The following is a 13,232-nucleotide window of genomic DNA, read 5'->3' on the forward strand; positions in this document are numbered from 1 at the left end:
ACAACTCTAATGCTGACTCAGTTGGTCAGGGTCATTACACGGAATAATCATAGAGCTTCGCTTCTACTAAGAAATCAAATGATGAAACTAAAATCTTTATGTGTTAATTCTGTTTCATGACATTCTGTGATGGTGCCTTGACAGACTCAGTAATCCCTGCACTGCCAATGACTCACTATTGATAGTTGGTTGCCCTGTTGGTCCGCAGAGACCAATTATTGATCTCTCTGATTCTGGTGGCACGGGGGAGTGTGGTAGCCTTAAGGGGCAAAGTACATTTATGATGGCCAGTATACACTGAGTGTGCAAAACATTAAGAACACCTTCCTACTATTAAGTTGCAACCCCCTTTTTCCCTCAGAACAGCCTCAATTCGTCAGGGCATGGACTCTACAAGGTGTCGAAAAAGCATTCCACAGGGATGCTGGTCCATGTTGACTTCACTGCTTCCCACAGTTGTGTCAAGTTGGCTGGATGTTCTTTGGGTGGTGGACCATTCTTGATACACACGGGAAACTGTTGAGTGTAAAAAACCCAGCAGCGTTGCGGTTCTTGACACACACAAACCGGTGCGCTTGGCACCTACTACCATACTCTGTTCAAAGGCACTTAAATCAAAATCAATGTCTCAGTTGTCTCAAGGCTTAAAAGTCCTCTTTAACCTGCCTCCTCCCCTTAATCTACACTGATTGAAGTGGAATTAACAAGTGACATCAATAAGGGATCATAGCTTTCACCCAGATTTACCTGGTCAGTCTATGTCATGGAAAGAGCAGGTGTACACTCAGGGTATATGACTTCTGTCAATTATACATTTGGGGGAAAATAACTATCTAACATGGGAAACTGAATCGTCCAGCAGATCTATTTGAGTGGCACCAATAGAAAGCATGAAGAATTTGTATTTGTTACATAATGCTGCTGTACCAGCCAGCCAGCCGGTGTAATCAGCCAGTCTCTGAAGCGTTCATCAACAGGAGACATCTGTCATTCCACTGAAATGTTGTTTGTTATTTCCTCAAGACTTCAAGGGACAGAGAAGGTTTTTACAAGACAAGTTCACAGAACACCCCCTCTCATACACACATAAACACACACAGGGACCACCTGCCACCCCTCACTCAGGCCATCAGAGAACCTGTGCCTTGGTTCACAGACACTCTGCTGGAAACAAAGAACCCCTGAGCATTGTTCCTGCTGCAAGAAGAATTCCAGGAAGTCAGACGTTGTGTGCCTCTCCAGGAGAGCCCAGACACAGAGGGACGAGGCCCCAAGAGAGAGGAAGGTGGGGGTCGAATTGAAAGGGATGATTGTACAGAGATCAAGGCTCAAAGACATAACAGAATCTCACAAATCCTTAGAATACAGTATTTATATTAGATCAGGCTTCACTACGATGTGAAGAACCTTATATCCTGTTCAGGATACACATCTGAAGTGTGTGTCTGTGTGTGTGTTGATGCAGTAGAAGTCTTCTGAAGTATATTGTACTAGTACATGCAGGGATCTGTCCCTAGACAAAGGGACCGCAGGCCTCACTGACCTCCCTATGGTATGGCTCACTGACCCCACTATGCTGGAGCTTCTCTCGATGAGTTCCTCACATTCTCCTTATGAAGGGGTTGGAGCACAGTGGGCTGTACGAGTGTAAAATAGGCAGACTGCATGCTTGTCTCATCCCTGCCAACAACATCAGACGGGGGCAGGAGCAGGACTGCTGGGAAACTACGGGACATAGTACAGTCCTGGGGTCGGCCGTGGATGATAGACACACAAGCTGAAGTCTCCAACTACGCCAAACTGCTGTTTTACAGTAAACCTGGTCATTCAGTCCACATACTGTAACAGCTAGGAAATGGATCTGGCACTGTACAAAGAGAGTCTTTGATTTAGTTGGGTGTGGACATCCACAGTTAATGGGGTTGTTGTTCGTAAACAGTCAGAGACAATAGCGGAAATGGTGCCCTGATGTTAAAAGGAACAATAGCGGCTATGAAGACAGTTACAGTCAACACAAGCCAATTAGTATATGACATGCTGCAGTAGAATAACCCGTGGCATTCTCTTCAATCACAAACAGATCGCTTTTAAGATGTTACATAACAGGGTATAATTAGATAATAATTATTAGAATGTAATAAAAATATGCCTCGCAGAATCTCCCAAATCTACCTATTAAAGGCTCACCTCCTGAATCATGCATGGGTATTTCAGTAATAAAGTGATATACTGTGGGAAGCAGTAATCTACTATCATGTCAATTGTTTTTTTCTAATGTACTTTGCACTTATGCAATGAGCACCTCACAGGAGTCAACTGCAAATCTAAATGAAATGTGGTCTTAGTTGTCTTAGAGATCATCAAAGTAATCTCTCAGATATGATGGGGAAAAAATATGTCATGGCTTTTTGTTGGGAGGAATAAGAAGAATGAAAAGCATTCCTCTGCCTAATATGAATGCTGAAACTCATAAAATATCTAATCCCTATATAAATTGATGTGGCCATCATATGTTCACTACTCTCCAGTTATTGACTTCAGATGTCTTGTGTTTGTACAGATGGCCAGACTATTAAAAAGGTGCTTGCCTGGCTGCATGAAGCACTTGTATTACCAGTGTGTGTTTTTTTGGTTGTAACGTATTTCTTCTGAGAATTGCCTTGGTTGTATTTACCTCTAGGTCACTGAGGAAAATATGTTTCAAAATGTCTCCAGTAAAATGAGGACAAGAACTACAGTATACACTGAAGAGTGAACTTTACCACAATCGTAGAAAGGCCATACTGTTCATGCTGTTATTTTACTTACTATCCTTACATAAAAAATATTGAAATGGTAAAACGTTCACAGAAGACCAGCCTTCCCAGAAGAATGGAGGCTGTTATAGCAGCAAACTCCATATTAATGCCCATGATTTTGGAATGAGATGTTCGACGAGCAGGTGTCCACATACTTTTGGTTATGTAGTGGATGGGAAAGTTCAGCTGACCAGCAGTGGCTCCCTGCCCTGTACCACAGGGATAACTCCTGTCTGGTTTGTCAAGATTCTCATCATCACAACAAATCAAGCAAAGTCCCTGCAATTAGTAAGGGTTATTTAGGTGATAGGACAGGAAAGTCTATTGCAGGTGAACTGTGTCAAATATGCTTTCTTACATGCTCATGTTGTGGGAATGGAGCTGTGTGTCACGTCCTGACCAGCAGAGGGAGTAGTGGTGTAGTATTTTGGTCAGGACGTGGCAGAAGAAGTCTGTATGTGTTGTCTAGTATGTCTGTTTCTGTGTTAGTCTTGTGACTCCTGATCAGGAACAGCTGGGGATCGTTGTTCCTGATTGGGAGTCATATATTTAGGAGTATGTTTGTCACTGGGGTTTGTGGGTGGTTGTGCTAACGCTGCTAGTCTTTTGTTTGTACGTAGCATGTCGTTATTGTTTTTCCTGTGGATGCTTTGCTCTTATATATTAAAAAGATGAGTATCCACATTCCGTCTGCAGTTTGGTCCATTCAACAGGGCTTCAACATTTATGACACTGTGGGTAGTCTGGATGGTTGATTTAGTGTCACAAGGTGACATTCTTTGTTCAAACCTTAATTTAAACCACACCACTGGTGTGATTTTCATGCAGATTCTCATGCCCCAAAACAAATTCACACTTTCACTCTTCTAGTTCACATCCCCACATTACCATTACAGATCTAAGAATAGCCTACTAAATAAATATACATATTTTTATGCAGAACTTTGACTGTACATTTTAATGAAAGAAAATGAGTTGTATTCAAGCGAATTGGTTCGTGTTTGGGATCTAAACTGTATAAATACATACTGTATCTTAGTCAAGGAGTGCTTTGCTGAGAGACATAGTGCCAGCGCTTTCTATCTGCCTTGACTTAGCCTCCACTACTGTACAAATCTGCTACACAATCAGTCATTTGGTATAAGAAAAATGGAAATAGGACATTTGTATCAATAACCCTCTGCCTTCTTGTAGTGGTTGTTATGGAAATACAACAGTGTGACTGAGATATATCCATTCATAATCATAGCCTGGCCCACTACCAGATGCAAGTCACGACTCACCTAGTACACAGCATGGGATTCAGTGGGACAGCTGGGATGACGGGCGCTTGAGCTTCTGGAGTGTGACTGGACCGTGACAGGAGGTGACCATTGTGTGGATGCTGCTGTTTCTCCAGTCTGGCGGCATAACCATATAGACCTCAATGTGTATGATCAAAATCCTCTAATGTCTGGAGAGATCACAGATCATGCTCTGGAGATCTGAGAAAATATACCAAGGCCAAATGTCACTAAAGAGAGCACCACACCCTTTCTCTAGACTTCAAATCTACAGCCATGACTGCATCGGTGGCTATTGTGTTATATAAAACGCCTTGTAAACTGACATGATGAATTCCAGTAAGTGCCTACTCAGTTGTACCAAGATGACACAACTGCCAAAGTGTTCCATTTTACCTTCTGCAGAGGGAAAAGTGATCTAATTTTGTAGCTGTGGCATTAATCAACAAGGAGATTTTTATTTTATTTTATTTTATTTCTCCTTTATTTAACCAGGTAGGCTAGTTGAGAACAAGTTCTCATTTGCAACTGCGACCTGGCCAAGATAAAGCAAAGCAGTTCGACACATAAAACAACACAGAGTTACACATGGAGATAAAAGCTGGCGGTCAATGTAGTGCCTTAATGTCAGTTAATCTGCCGAGGCCTGGCTGTCACTCGGTCACTTGGGGCTGGCTTGGGCCATAGGCCAATCAGGTCACACTCCACCTGATGTGATTCAATGAAAAACGCAGGGATTTGCCTGAGCTTTTTCCTCTTCTTCAACAAATAAACTAAACCGACTCAAATAAACCACTATTTGTGCTGCCCCTGAAAAGCCGAGTTACAGTAAAGAACCTGTGATGTCACGACCTGCCACCGATTTACACTAATCCACTCAATCCAGGAGGGAGACTGACTGGGCTACAACCAGGTCACCAGTGACTAGGTGTTGGGGACAGAGGGAGACTGGGCTACAACCAGGTCACCAGTGACTAGGTGTTGGGGACAGAGGGAGACTGGGCTACAACCAGGTCACCAGTGACTAGGTGTTGGGGACAGAGGGAGACTGGGCTACAACCAGGTCACCAGTGACTAGGTGTTGGGGACAGAGGGAGACTGGGCTACAACCAGGTCACCAGTGACTAGGTGTTGGGGACAGAGGAGGTAGTGCTCTTTCCTCCAACTGACAGTAGACTAATATGAGAATGGTACAGTTTGGCTATAATGTAATGTGTCAGCACTTTGTGTGACAAAGGGAGAAGAAATGGAGGGAGGAGGTTGCTTGTCATTTCCTCATTGCTGTCATTGGAGCACCAGTCTGCTCACATCAGCCTCATCAGTATTTAGACCTCATAATATGTGGATGTGTTATTTGCTTTGTGTAAGGATGGCTAGGACAACAGTGACCTGTGTATTCTGCAAGTAGGGTCCATCCATAGTTTTAAACTTTAATAAAATATACAATTGAACAAACATGACCAATATTCAGAAAAACAACAACCCCAAACAGCCATGTTATTACTGCCACGCCTAACTTTAGTGTACTCTAAAATCTCAATGTTAATCATGTAAGCTGGCTAATGAATTGATCCTACTATGTGAAATGACCATACTGACCACTGACTAAGGCTGAACACAGTGATGAAAGCAACTAATACTGTTACTGCCCCCTGCTGATACGAAGATGAACATTTGGCCAGTGTGATGTTTGTTACCTCTTGGATCAGGCAACTATAACACCACACACTACAAAGTGAAGATAATATCAGTTAAGCGTTGTATTATTTGGTCTGACAGGGACCGGACGACACAGATGGATGACATTATGCAGAACATGTAAAACAACATGGCATCAAGCTCTATGTAAGTTCAGACTGTGAGTACTGGTAGTGGATGAGAGCAGGAACCGAGTGGCCTCATCGCCCAGGACCTCTCCCCTCCTCCTGGGACTGAACACTGAGGAGGACGGGTCCATGAGGGAGACCGCCACCTGCCCACACCCACACCCTCCATCACCAGGCCTCCCTGCACAGACCCAGCCTACCTCCCCTCACCCTGCCTGCCAGCTGCCTCCTCAGCAGGTGCACATTACACACTAGGAAGTGACAGAGGGGCAGGCAGACCAGTGCAAAGCCCAGCATACACAGAGAGGCCACTATGGGAAACCCTCCAAAGTCCAGAACCTTGTAGATGTAAGGCTTCCCAATGAGGTTGGTGTAGCCAGCCAGCCAGTAGGCCACAGCAAACAGGATGTAGAGGCAGCTAATAAGGAGCTGGTAGAGATAGTGGGCAGGTGGCCGGGCGCAGCTGATAAGAGGAGGTCCAGAAGGGCCTGGGCAGTGTTGCCGATGTGCATGTTGAGGTTGAAGGGGGACAGAGGGTGGTGCTCCATGGGGGAGTCGAGACTCCAGTAGAGGAGGGACACAGTGAGGCAGAAGGCACACATCAGGCTGTGGAAGAACCACTGCAGTCTCAGGGAGATGGGGAGGGGGAAGGGACCTAAGGGCTCTGCTCCATTTCCACGCTCTCTAGTTTGGTCCCCTAAGAATGAAGAGCAAACATCAGTCAGTTCATTGTTTCGACCAGTAAATTCAAATGCAGCGTTGGCAGCCATATTACCTCCAGGACAGGTCTTTCTATGGTACCTGAAGTGGCACCTGACCAGGAGCGTGGCGCAGGACAGGTTACAGGAAACCACTAGGTGGTAGACCACCATCAGGCAGTCAGTCAGGTGGCTGAAGAAGATGAGCCACTTGGGATTGGAAAATGGCAGGCCAGAGTACATACACCAAATCAGGGTGTAAAGCAACATAAACATCCTATACAGCAGCCAGACCCAAGGGACTACGTCCCACTGTGGAGAGAAAGGGACTAGAAGACAGAGAGTGAGTAGTCTAATTTGAAACACAAAGACTACACCTGTTGCCCTTGGACAAGCTCGAAGACTCTAAGCCTACTCACAGAGGAGCATTATGTGGTGGTGCTGTGTCAGTGAAAATTAGACTGAGTAAATCAGTATGACTGACATCTGTCTGTCTGTCTGTCCATACAAACCTGTGGCTGCAGCAGGCGCTCAGGTCTAGAGAGAGAAAGGCAGAGTTCGGTCAGGTTAGCTCCTCCTTGATCTCCTCCTTCCAGCATCGTGTCCAGCTCAAACCCATATGGATCAAAGTAATAACAGGACAACCTATGCAGAAAGAGGATCAAAGGTCCCTTAAATCATCAACTCAAACAAGCCAAGGAGTGGTTTGATGCAAAACAGATACAAATCAAATCAAATCAAATCAAATGTTATTAGTCACATGCGCCGAATACAACAGGTGTAGACAGTACGGTGAAATGCTAACTTATGAGCCCCTAACCAACAATGCAGTTAAAAGAAATTACAGATAAGAATAGTAAATAAAAGTAACAAGAAATTAAAAAGTAGCAGTAAAATAACAATAGTGAGACTATATACAGGGGGGTACCGGTACAGAGTCAATGTGCGGGGGCATCGGTTAGTTGAAGTAATATGTACATGTGGGTAGAGTTATTAAAATGACTATGCATAGATGATAACAACAGAGAGTAGCAGCGATGTACAGTATAGTTTTGAATGTCCCGTTTGTAGTTTAATCTTCCGCATAGGTCATCAATTTTATTCTCCAAAGATTGCACGTTTGCTAGCAGAATGGAAGGAAGTGGGAGTTTACTCGATCGCCTACAAATTCTCAGAAGGCAGCCCGCCCTCTGGCCCCTTTTTCTCCACCTCCCTGTCACGCAAATCATGGGGATCTGGGCCTGTTCCCGAGAAAGCAGGATATCGTTCGCGTCGGCTCGTCAGAGTTGTGAAAGGAAAAAAAGTATTCTGCCAGTCCGTGGTGAGTAATCACAGTCCTGATGTCCAGAAGTTATTTTCGGTCATAAGAGACGGTAGCGGCAACATTATGTCCAAAATAAGTTACAAACAACGCAAAAAAACTAACAAAAAAACACAATCGGTTGGGGACACGTAAAACACCTGCTTTCTTCTCCGGCGCCAATCACACACCAGGTCTAGTCTTAACTATGTTTGCTGTCAGTATTCAGTGCTCATGACTTGGCCCAAGTTGAGACATTCCTGCCACCTTGGCTATTCCTGCATCATCTAATGAGTTATTACACTGATCTGTGTTACACTGTGACTGTTAAATCCAATATTAACCTGGTGCAAAACACAGACACACACATGCTTTTGACTTTGATGAATTGATTGTGGATATAATACTCCTAGTCTATCAAGAGGAAGCCAGGTGATATCACATATATGTATAAAACATCATTGTCTCCGGCATCAGGAGCCTGCAGAAATAGGGCTTGATTGTATGCTTAAGCACCAATGTTGCTGTTCCACTGCTCTCCATAAACTTAATCATGTGCATCCCACACCTGTATACATTCAAGGGAACCTCTATGTCTAGTAGTCCTACACCACAAAAAACAGGTTACAGTAATATCAACCACTAATAGAAAACAAGAGTTTTCCATTAGTCAAAACATTTCCATTAAGCACAATTTGTCAAACCCCAATGGAGGAATCACACCTGTTCTGGTGGGTACACTCAAAAGCCAGGTGAGGTGAGAGATGTAGTAGTGAGGAGTAACGTTGTGGTCAGGGATCCAGCACACAGTCCCAGGAGGAACAGCTCAGTAATGTCCAGTGAGTCAGACAGGCTCTGTGGAGGGGCAGCTCACATCACAGTACTCCTCCTAAGAACTCAAACTGCCTTATTAAATCATAGTGCCTATTTAGTCGCTACACTGAAGGAACAATTTAAAGCTCTCGAGACATAATGCAAAGGATTGACTATAGTGCTCATTGGCATACTGTAACTTGCAACATCTCTTCATGCGTCTGATTTGATTCTGTGAAAGGCATAGGATTCATCCCTATCCTTGTAATGAACAATATGCTCTAACATTTAAAGACCAGAAAACAAAAAGTGCAGTTCTATATGGAAGCACGCGAGTACACGTCAGGTTTAATTCTGATCTCTTTCAGATAAACAACTAGAGAGAAGCTCAGCACAGCCACATCTGTATTCTGTACAAACGTATTAACTATACAAACTGTACAGAATGCTAACGACAGCATTTTATACTGAACAAAATTATAAGCGCAGCATGCAACAATTCCAAAGATTTTACTGAGTTACAGTTCATATCCCTAATCTATGGATTTCACATGACTGGAAATACAGATATGCATCTGTTGGTTACAGATACCTTTAAAAAATGGGCCTCACAATGGTGCACCTGTGTAATGATCATGCTGTTTAATCAGCTTCTTGATATGCCACACCTGTGAGGTGGATGGATTATCTTGGCAAAGGAGAAATGCTCACTAACAGGGATGTAAACAAATTTGTGCACTACATTTGAGGGAAATGCATGTGGAACATTTCTGGGATCATTTATTTCAGCTGATGAAATATGGGACCAACAATACATGTTGCATTTATATTTTTGTTCAGTGTATATGGAAGGGAAAAAAATACAGTAAATGGACAAGAACTAGCTTGGCCTGTGGTTAATAGAATGCCTAATATCTTCATTATTTACAGCTGTTGTACATGGCCACAGAAAGGAAGAACAAATAAAGTAAACCAAATAAAACACTTAAATAACAAATGTACATGCTCCTCTTGTTCTTATCATTTTTACAGTGGTGGGGATAATGGGCAGGTAACAAGGGCATAGGGCTGAGGAAGGAGGGGACGGCTGTAGTCCCTGTTCATGCAAGCTCTATGAAGTGTGCGAAGATGGCCTTGAGCACGGTGTCCTTGTAGGTGTCCGATGCGAGGAGTTCGTAGTTGCTTCCCTTGGTGCCCAGGCGTGTGCCCTTGGTCCGTAATGATGCCTGTGGGGAGAGGGCAAGAAGACGCTTATTAAAACAGACAGATTGGGATCAGGCACCCCTCAGGTACACCTGCTAATTGGCCACACATACAAACTCAACACACCGCCACACACCAACCCCATCTGCCAGGAAACAGCCCAGGGACATGGAACTACAGGCCATCTTTGCAGGTGAAAAGGCCTCTATAGTTTCTAGTTTTGTCTGACAGTGATGGGTGCAGTGATGCACGGCTGGTTGCGGCCCTGGCCCTTGCCCTCTTGCCAGCCCATTGCCTGCAGCATCTTGTTCCCAATGTTGTCATTAGTCAGACCGTCTTTGTTGGGCTGCTCGTAGTTCCTGTGTGTCAGGTGGTTGAGAAGAGATGGGAATTAATCAAATTATATTAATGAAATGTAATTCAGTTAGTTCTGTTTAATTGAATTGATCAAGGCTATAGTTGGACAATAACATATGTTAGGGGAATATGAGACCCTGCTTTTGAGATGGGGGGGACAGGAGGCTGATAGAATTTCTTCTTCTTGGGCACTGGTGGTTCAGGAACACCATACTTATCCCTTCTTTCAGCTGCTCTGTCTCTGTATTTCAGCAACACAGAGAATCACAGAATAATATCAACATGATACATCTCAGAGGTGTCATTGAATATCTCAACTTTCTAAAAGTCTCCCTGTGAATGGTAGAAATCTTCAAAGAGTATAGCCCACCTCTATATCTTTTCTCTCCAACTCCTCCAGCTCGGCATCCGATAGTTTGGATCGTCTGTGAATTTCCAAGTTTTGCTAAAACGATGAACAGAATAAAAAGGTTAATACCCCCCGGGAACTATGCAATTCACACATTTAAAAGGCACGACTAGTCTTGGCATGAAAGTGCAACAGAATGCATGTTCTCACCTTGTTTATGCTAAAGGACAACTGCATACCCTGAGCAGATGGCAGGGCTAAAAATAACCCAAAATATTTCCACCCAGACTCATAGAGATTAAAGTGTCATCCTGCTGCTTGCCATCCTGCAGGTCTGAAGCTGTTGGTGCCGCAGCAGGGCGTCTTCGCTAGGGAACTGCATGAGACAGAGCAGACAGGCCAACTTCCTCCAGTCTGTCAGCCTGTCTGACCGCTCATCACCTCCAACTCCCTGATCTGGGTCTGCTGCCTCCTCTGGGTCACTGTCCCCACTGTAAACTGCCACCAGGCTACTCTGCAATACACACACAAACGTTTTACTACTAAGTGAGAACCATGCTACAGTACACAAGCCACTGGAGAATCGAGGGCTGGGCTTTCCAATAGGGCTAGATACACAGTAACAAAAAATCTCACCACAAGATGGCCTCCAAGGAGCTAAAAACACTCCTAATCCAAGCTGCAAATATATTTGTTTGCATCCTAAAACGCTTCATTGTCATTTAAAGGCATCCGCATGCTTCCCAGCCGAAACAGCTCAGAAGAGTTTGTACATATATTATAATGACATTTTGTGACGTTTTTGGACTTCGGTGAGGGATTTTTTCGGCTGTTCGGGGGCACAAAAATTGTTCTGGAGGCAAGTCGAAGTTCCAAGCCACATTCTACGCCCCTTTGTCAGTGACTGGTCAACAGTAGGGATTCTTCAATAAAGTCATTGTTGTCATTCAACAAGAGATGACTCGTTTTCATGCACATTTTTTAATTGAGAAATACTGCACCAAATATCTTAGTTAGATGTAAAATTGCGCAACTAAGATCTCCTCTGCAAAAACGTAAAAAATTATGACAGATTTCTTGAGTTATCTAAAATGAATTCTGACTATTTTGGGAAGTGTATACTGACTACGGTGTTTCAAAATGGATGAACAGTACTATTGCAACTTTTTTCTCATTTTAAGGGAGTCATGCTGACGCCTTAAGCCTCATCCTTACCTTGGCTGGGGTCTCTGGCTCTCCCTTCTTCACCAGCTCGTTCTTAACCAGCTGGGTCTCAAACCCTCCACCATGCTAGAGGAGCAAAACACACAACAGCTCATTGACATCACTGACACACTCATCATCGTATCAAACAGGTCATCATCCTTCACTGATCCAGGAACTGCTGCACCTTGACATAAGGGTTATAATCATAAGTCACTTTTTCTCAAAGAAGGTGGAGAAGCCTGTATTGGCAGCGGCAGCCTCTCTCCTGTCCTCATCCCTGTCCTGACCCAGGCCCTAGAAGCTGCTCTTGAAGCTCTCCTTCTGCTTGTTCAGTCTATTGGCCCAGCGCTCAATGTCTTTAGCTATCTGAGATGGTAGAGAACACTTACTATTCTGTAGCTCACTATAGGCACTAGTGCTTCAGTATGGGACTTCCCCCTGTCTGTCTGTCTGTCTGTCTGTCTGTCTGTCTGTCTGTCTGTCTGTCTGTCTGTCTGTCTGTCTGTCTGTCTGTCTGTCTGTCTGTCTGTCTGTTACCTGCTGGGCAGACTTGCTCTTGGGCTTGTCCTTTTTCTCCTTGGATTATTTGCTTGATGAGGCTTCTTAAGAGGCCTGTTCTCAGATGGAGTCTGCAGCTGTTGTGTGGTTTCTGCCGCTGCAGGGATGTAGGTTTGTGTCTCACTGTTCCAGTACAGGTACTGTTGGGTCTGGGAGTTGTAGTAGTACTACAGGGAGAAAGATATACATAATATATGATATATTATTCATGATCCATTTTCTAATAAAGCAGAAGTCTGTTAGGGTCATAGTACAGAACTGTCTGTGGATTGAAGTAGTACCCAGATGACTCATTGTATTGGTAAGCGGAGGTGTCAGGAACAACTAGTTAAAAACAACAACAACAAAAAATGTGTATTGAATCTCTGGGTATTCAATGTATGGTAAATTAGGTTCAAACATAATAGGGAATATGGATTCCCATCTTACCAGATGTGCTATCGGTGAAGTGAAAGAGGCAACTCCGGTGGGGGCTGCCAAGGTGGCTGCTGTTTTAAGTGAAGAGGTATCAACGCCGGAACTGGCAGCCTGTGCTGCTACATCAATCTGCCTAATTATTTGGTGTATTTGTTGGCGGGAAAACACCACCACCAAATGTTCAACTTGCTGGACTCATCATTATTGTGACAACACACAGTATTTCATGTACATCATATAGACTGAGCAGCATGTACATAACAAGCAGCATGAATGTTGATGTGAGCCATTAAGCCCTATTTGTATGGCAGGCTGGCTGAGGTGATGCTTTTAGACCTGTGTGGTCTGGGACTTAACCACACCTGCTTCTGTAGCGATCAGGGCCTTCACTCCTGGTGTAGCTGCCATTAAGATACACACACCA

At 44.0% G+C, this 13,232-nt stretch overlaps 1 pseudogene; it reads right to left on the reverse strand.

Moving 5' to 3' along the window:
- Nucleotides 1-9,733: 9,733 nt before the first annotated feature.
- Nucleotides 9,734-13,232, reverse strand: part of LOC106583144 (RNA-binding protein 5-like) — a 32,715-nt pseudogene continuing 29,216 nt past the window's right edge.

The sequence above is a fragment of the Salmo salar genome, chromosome ssa22 (genome assembly GCF_905237065.1).
Source record: "Salmo salar chromosome ssa22, Ssal_v3.1, whole genome shotgun sequence".
NCBI lineage: Eukaryota > Metazoa > Chordata > Actinopteri > Salmoniformes > Salmonidae > Salmo > Salmo salar.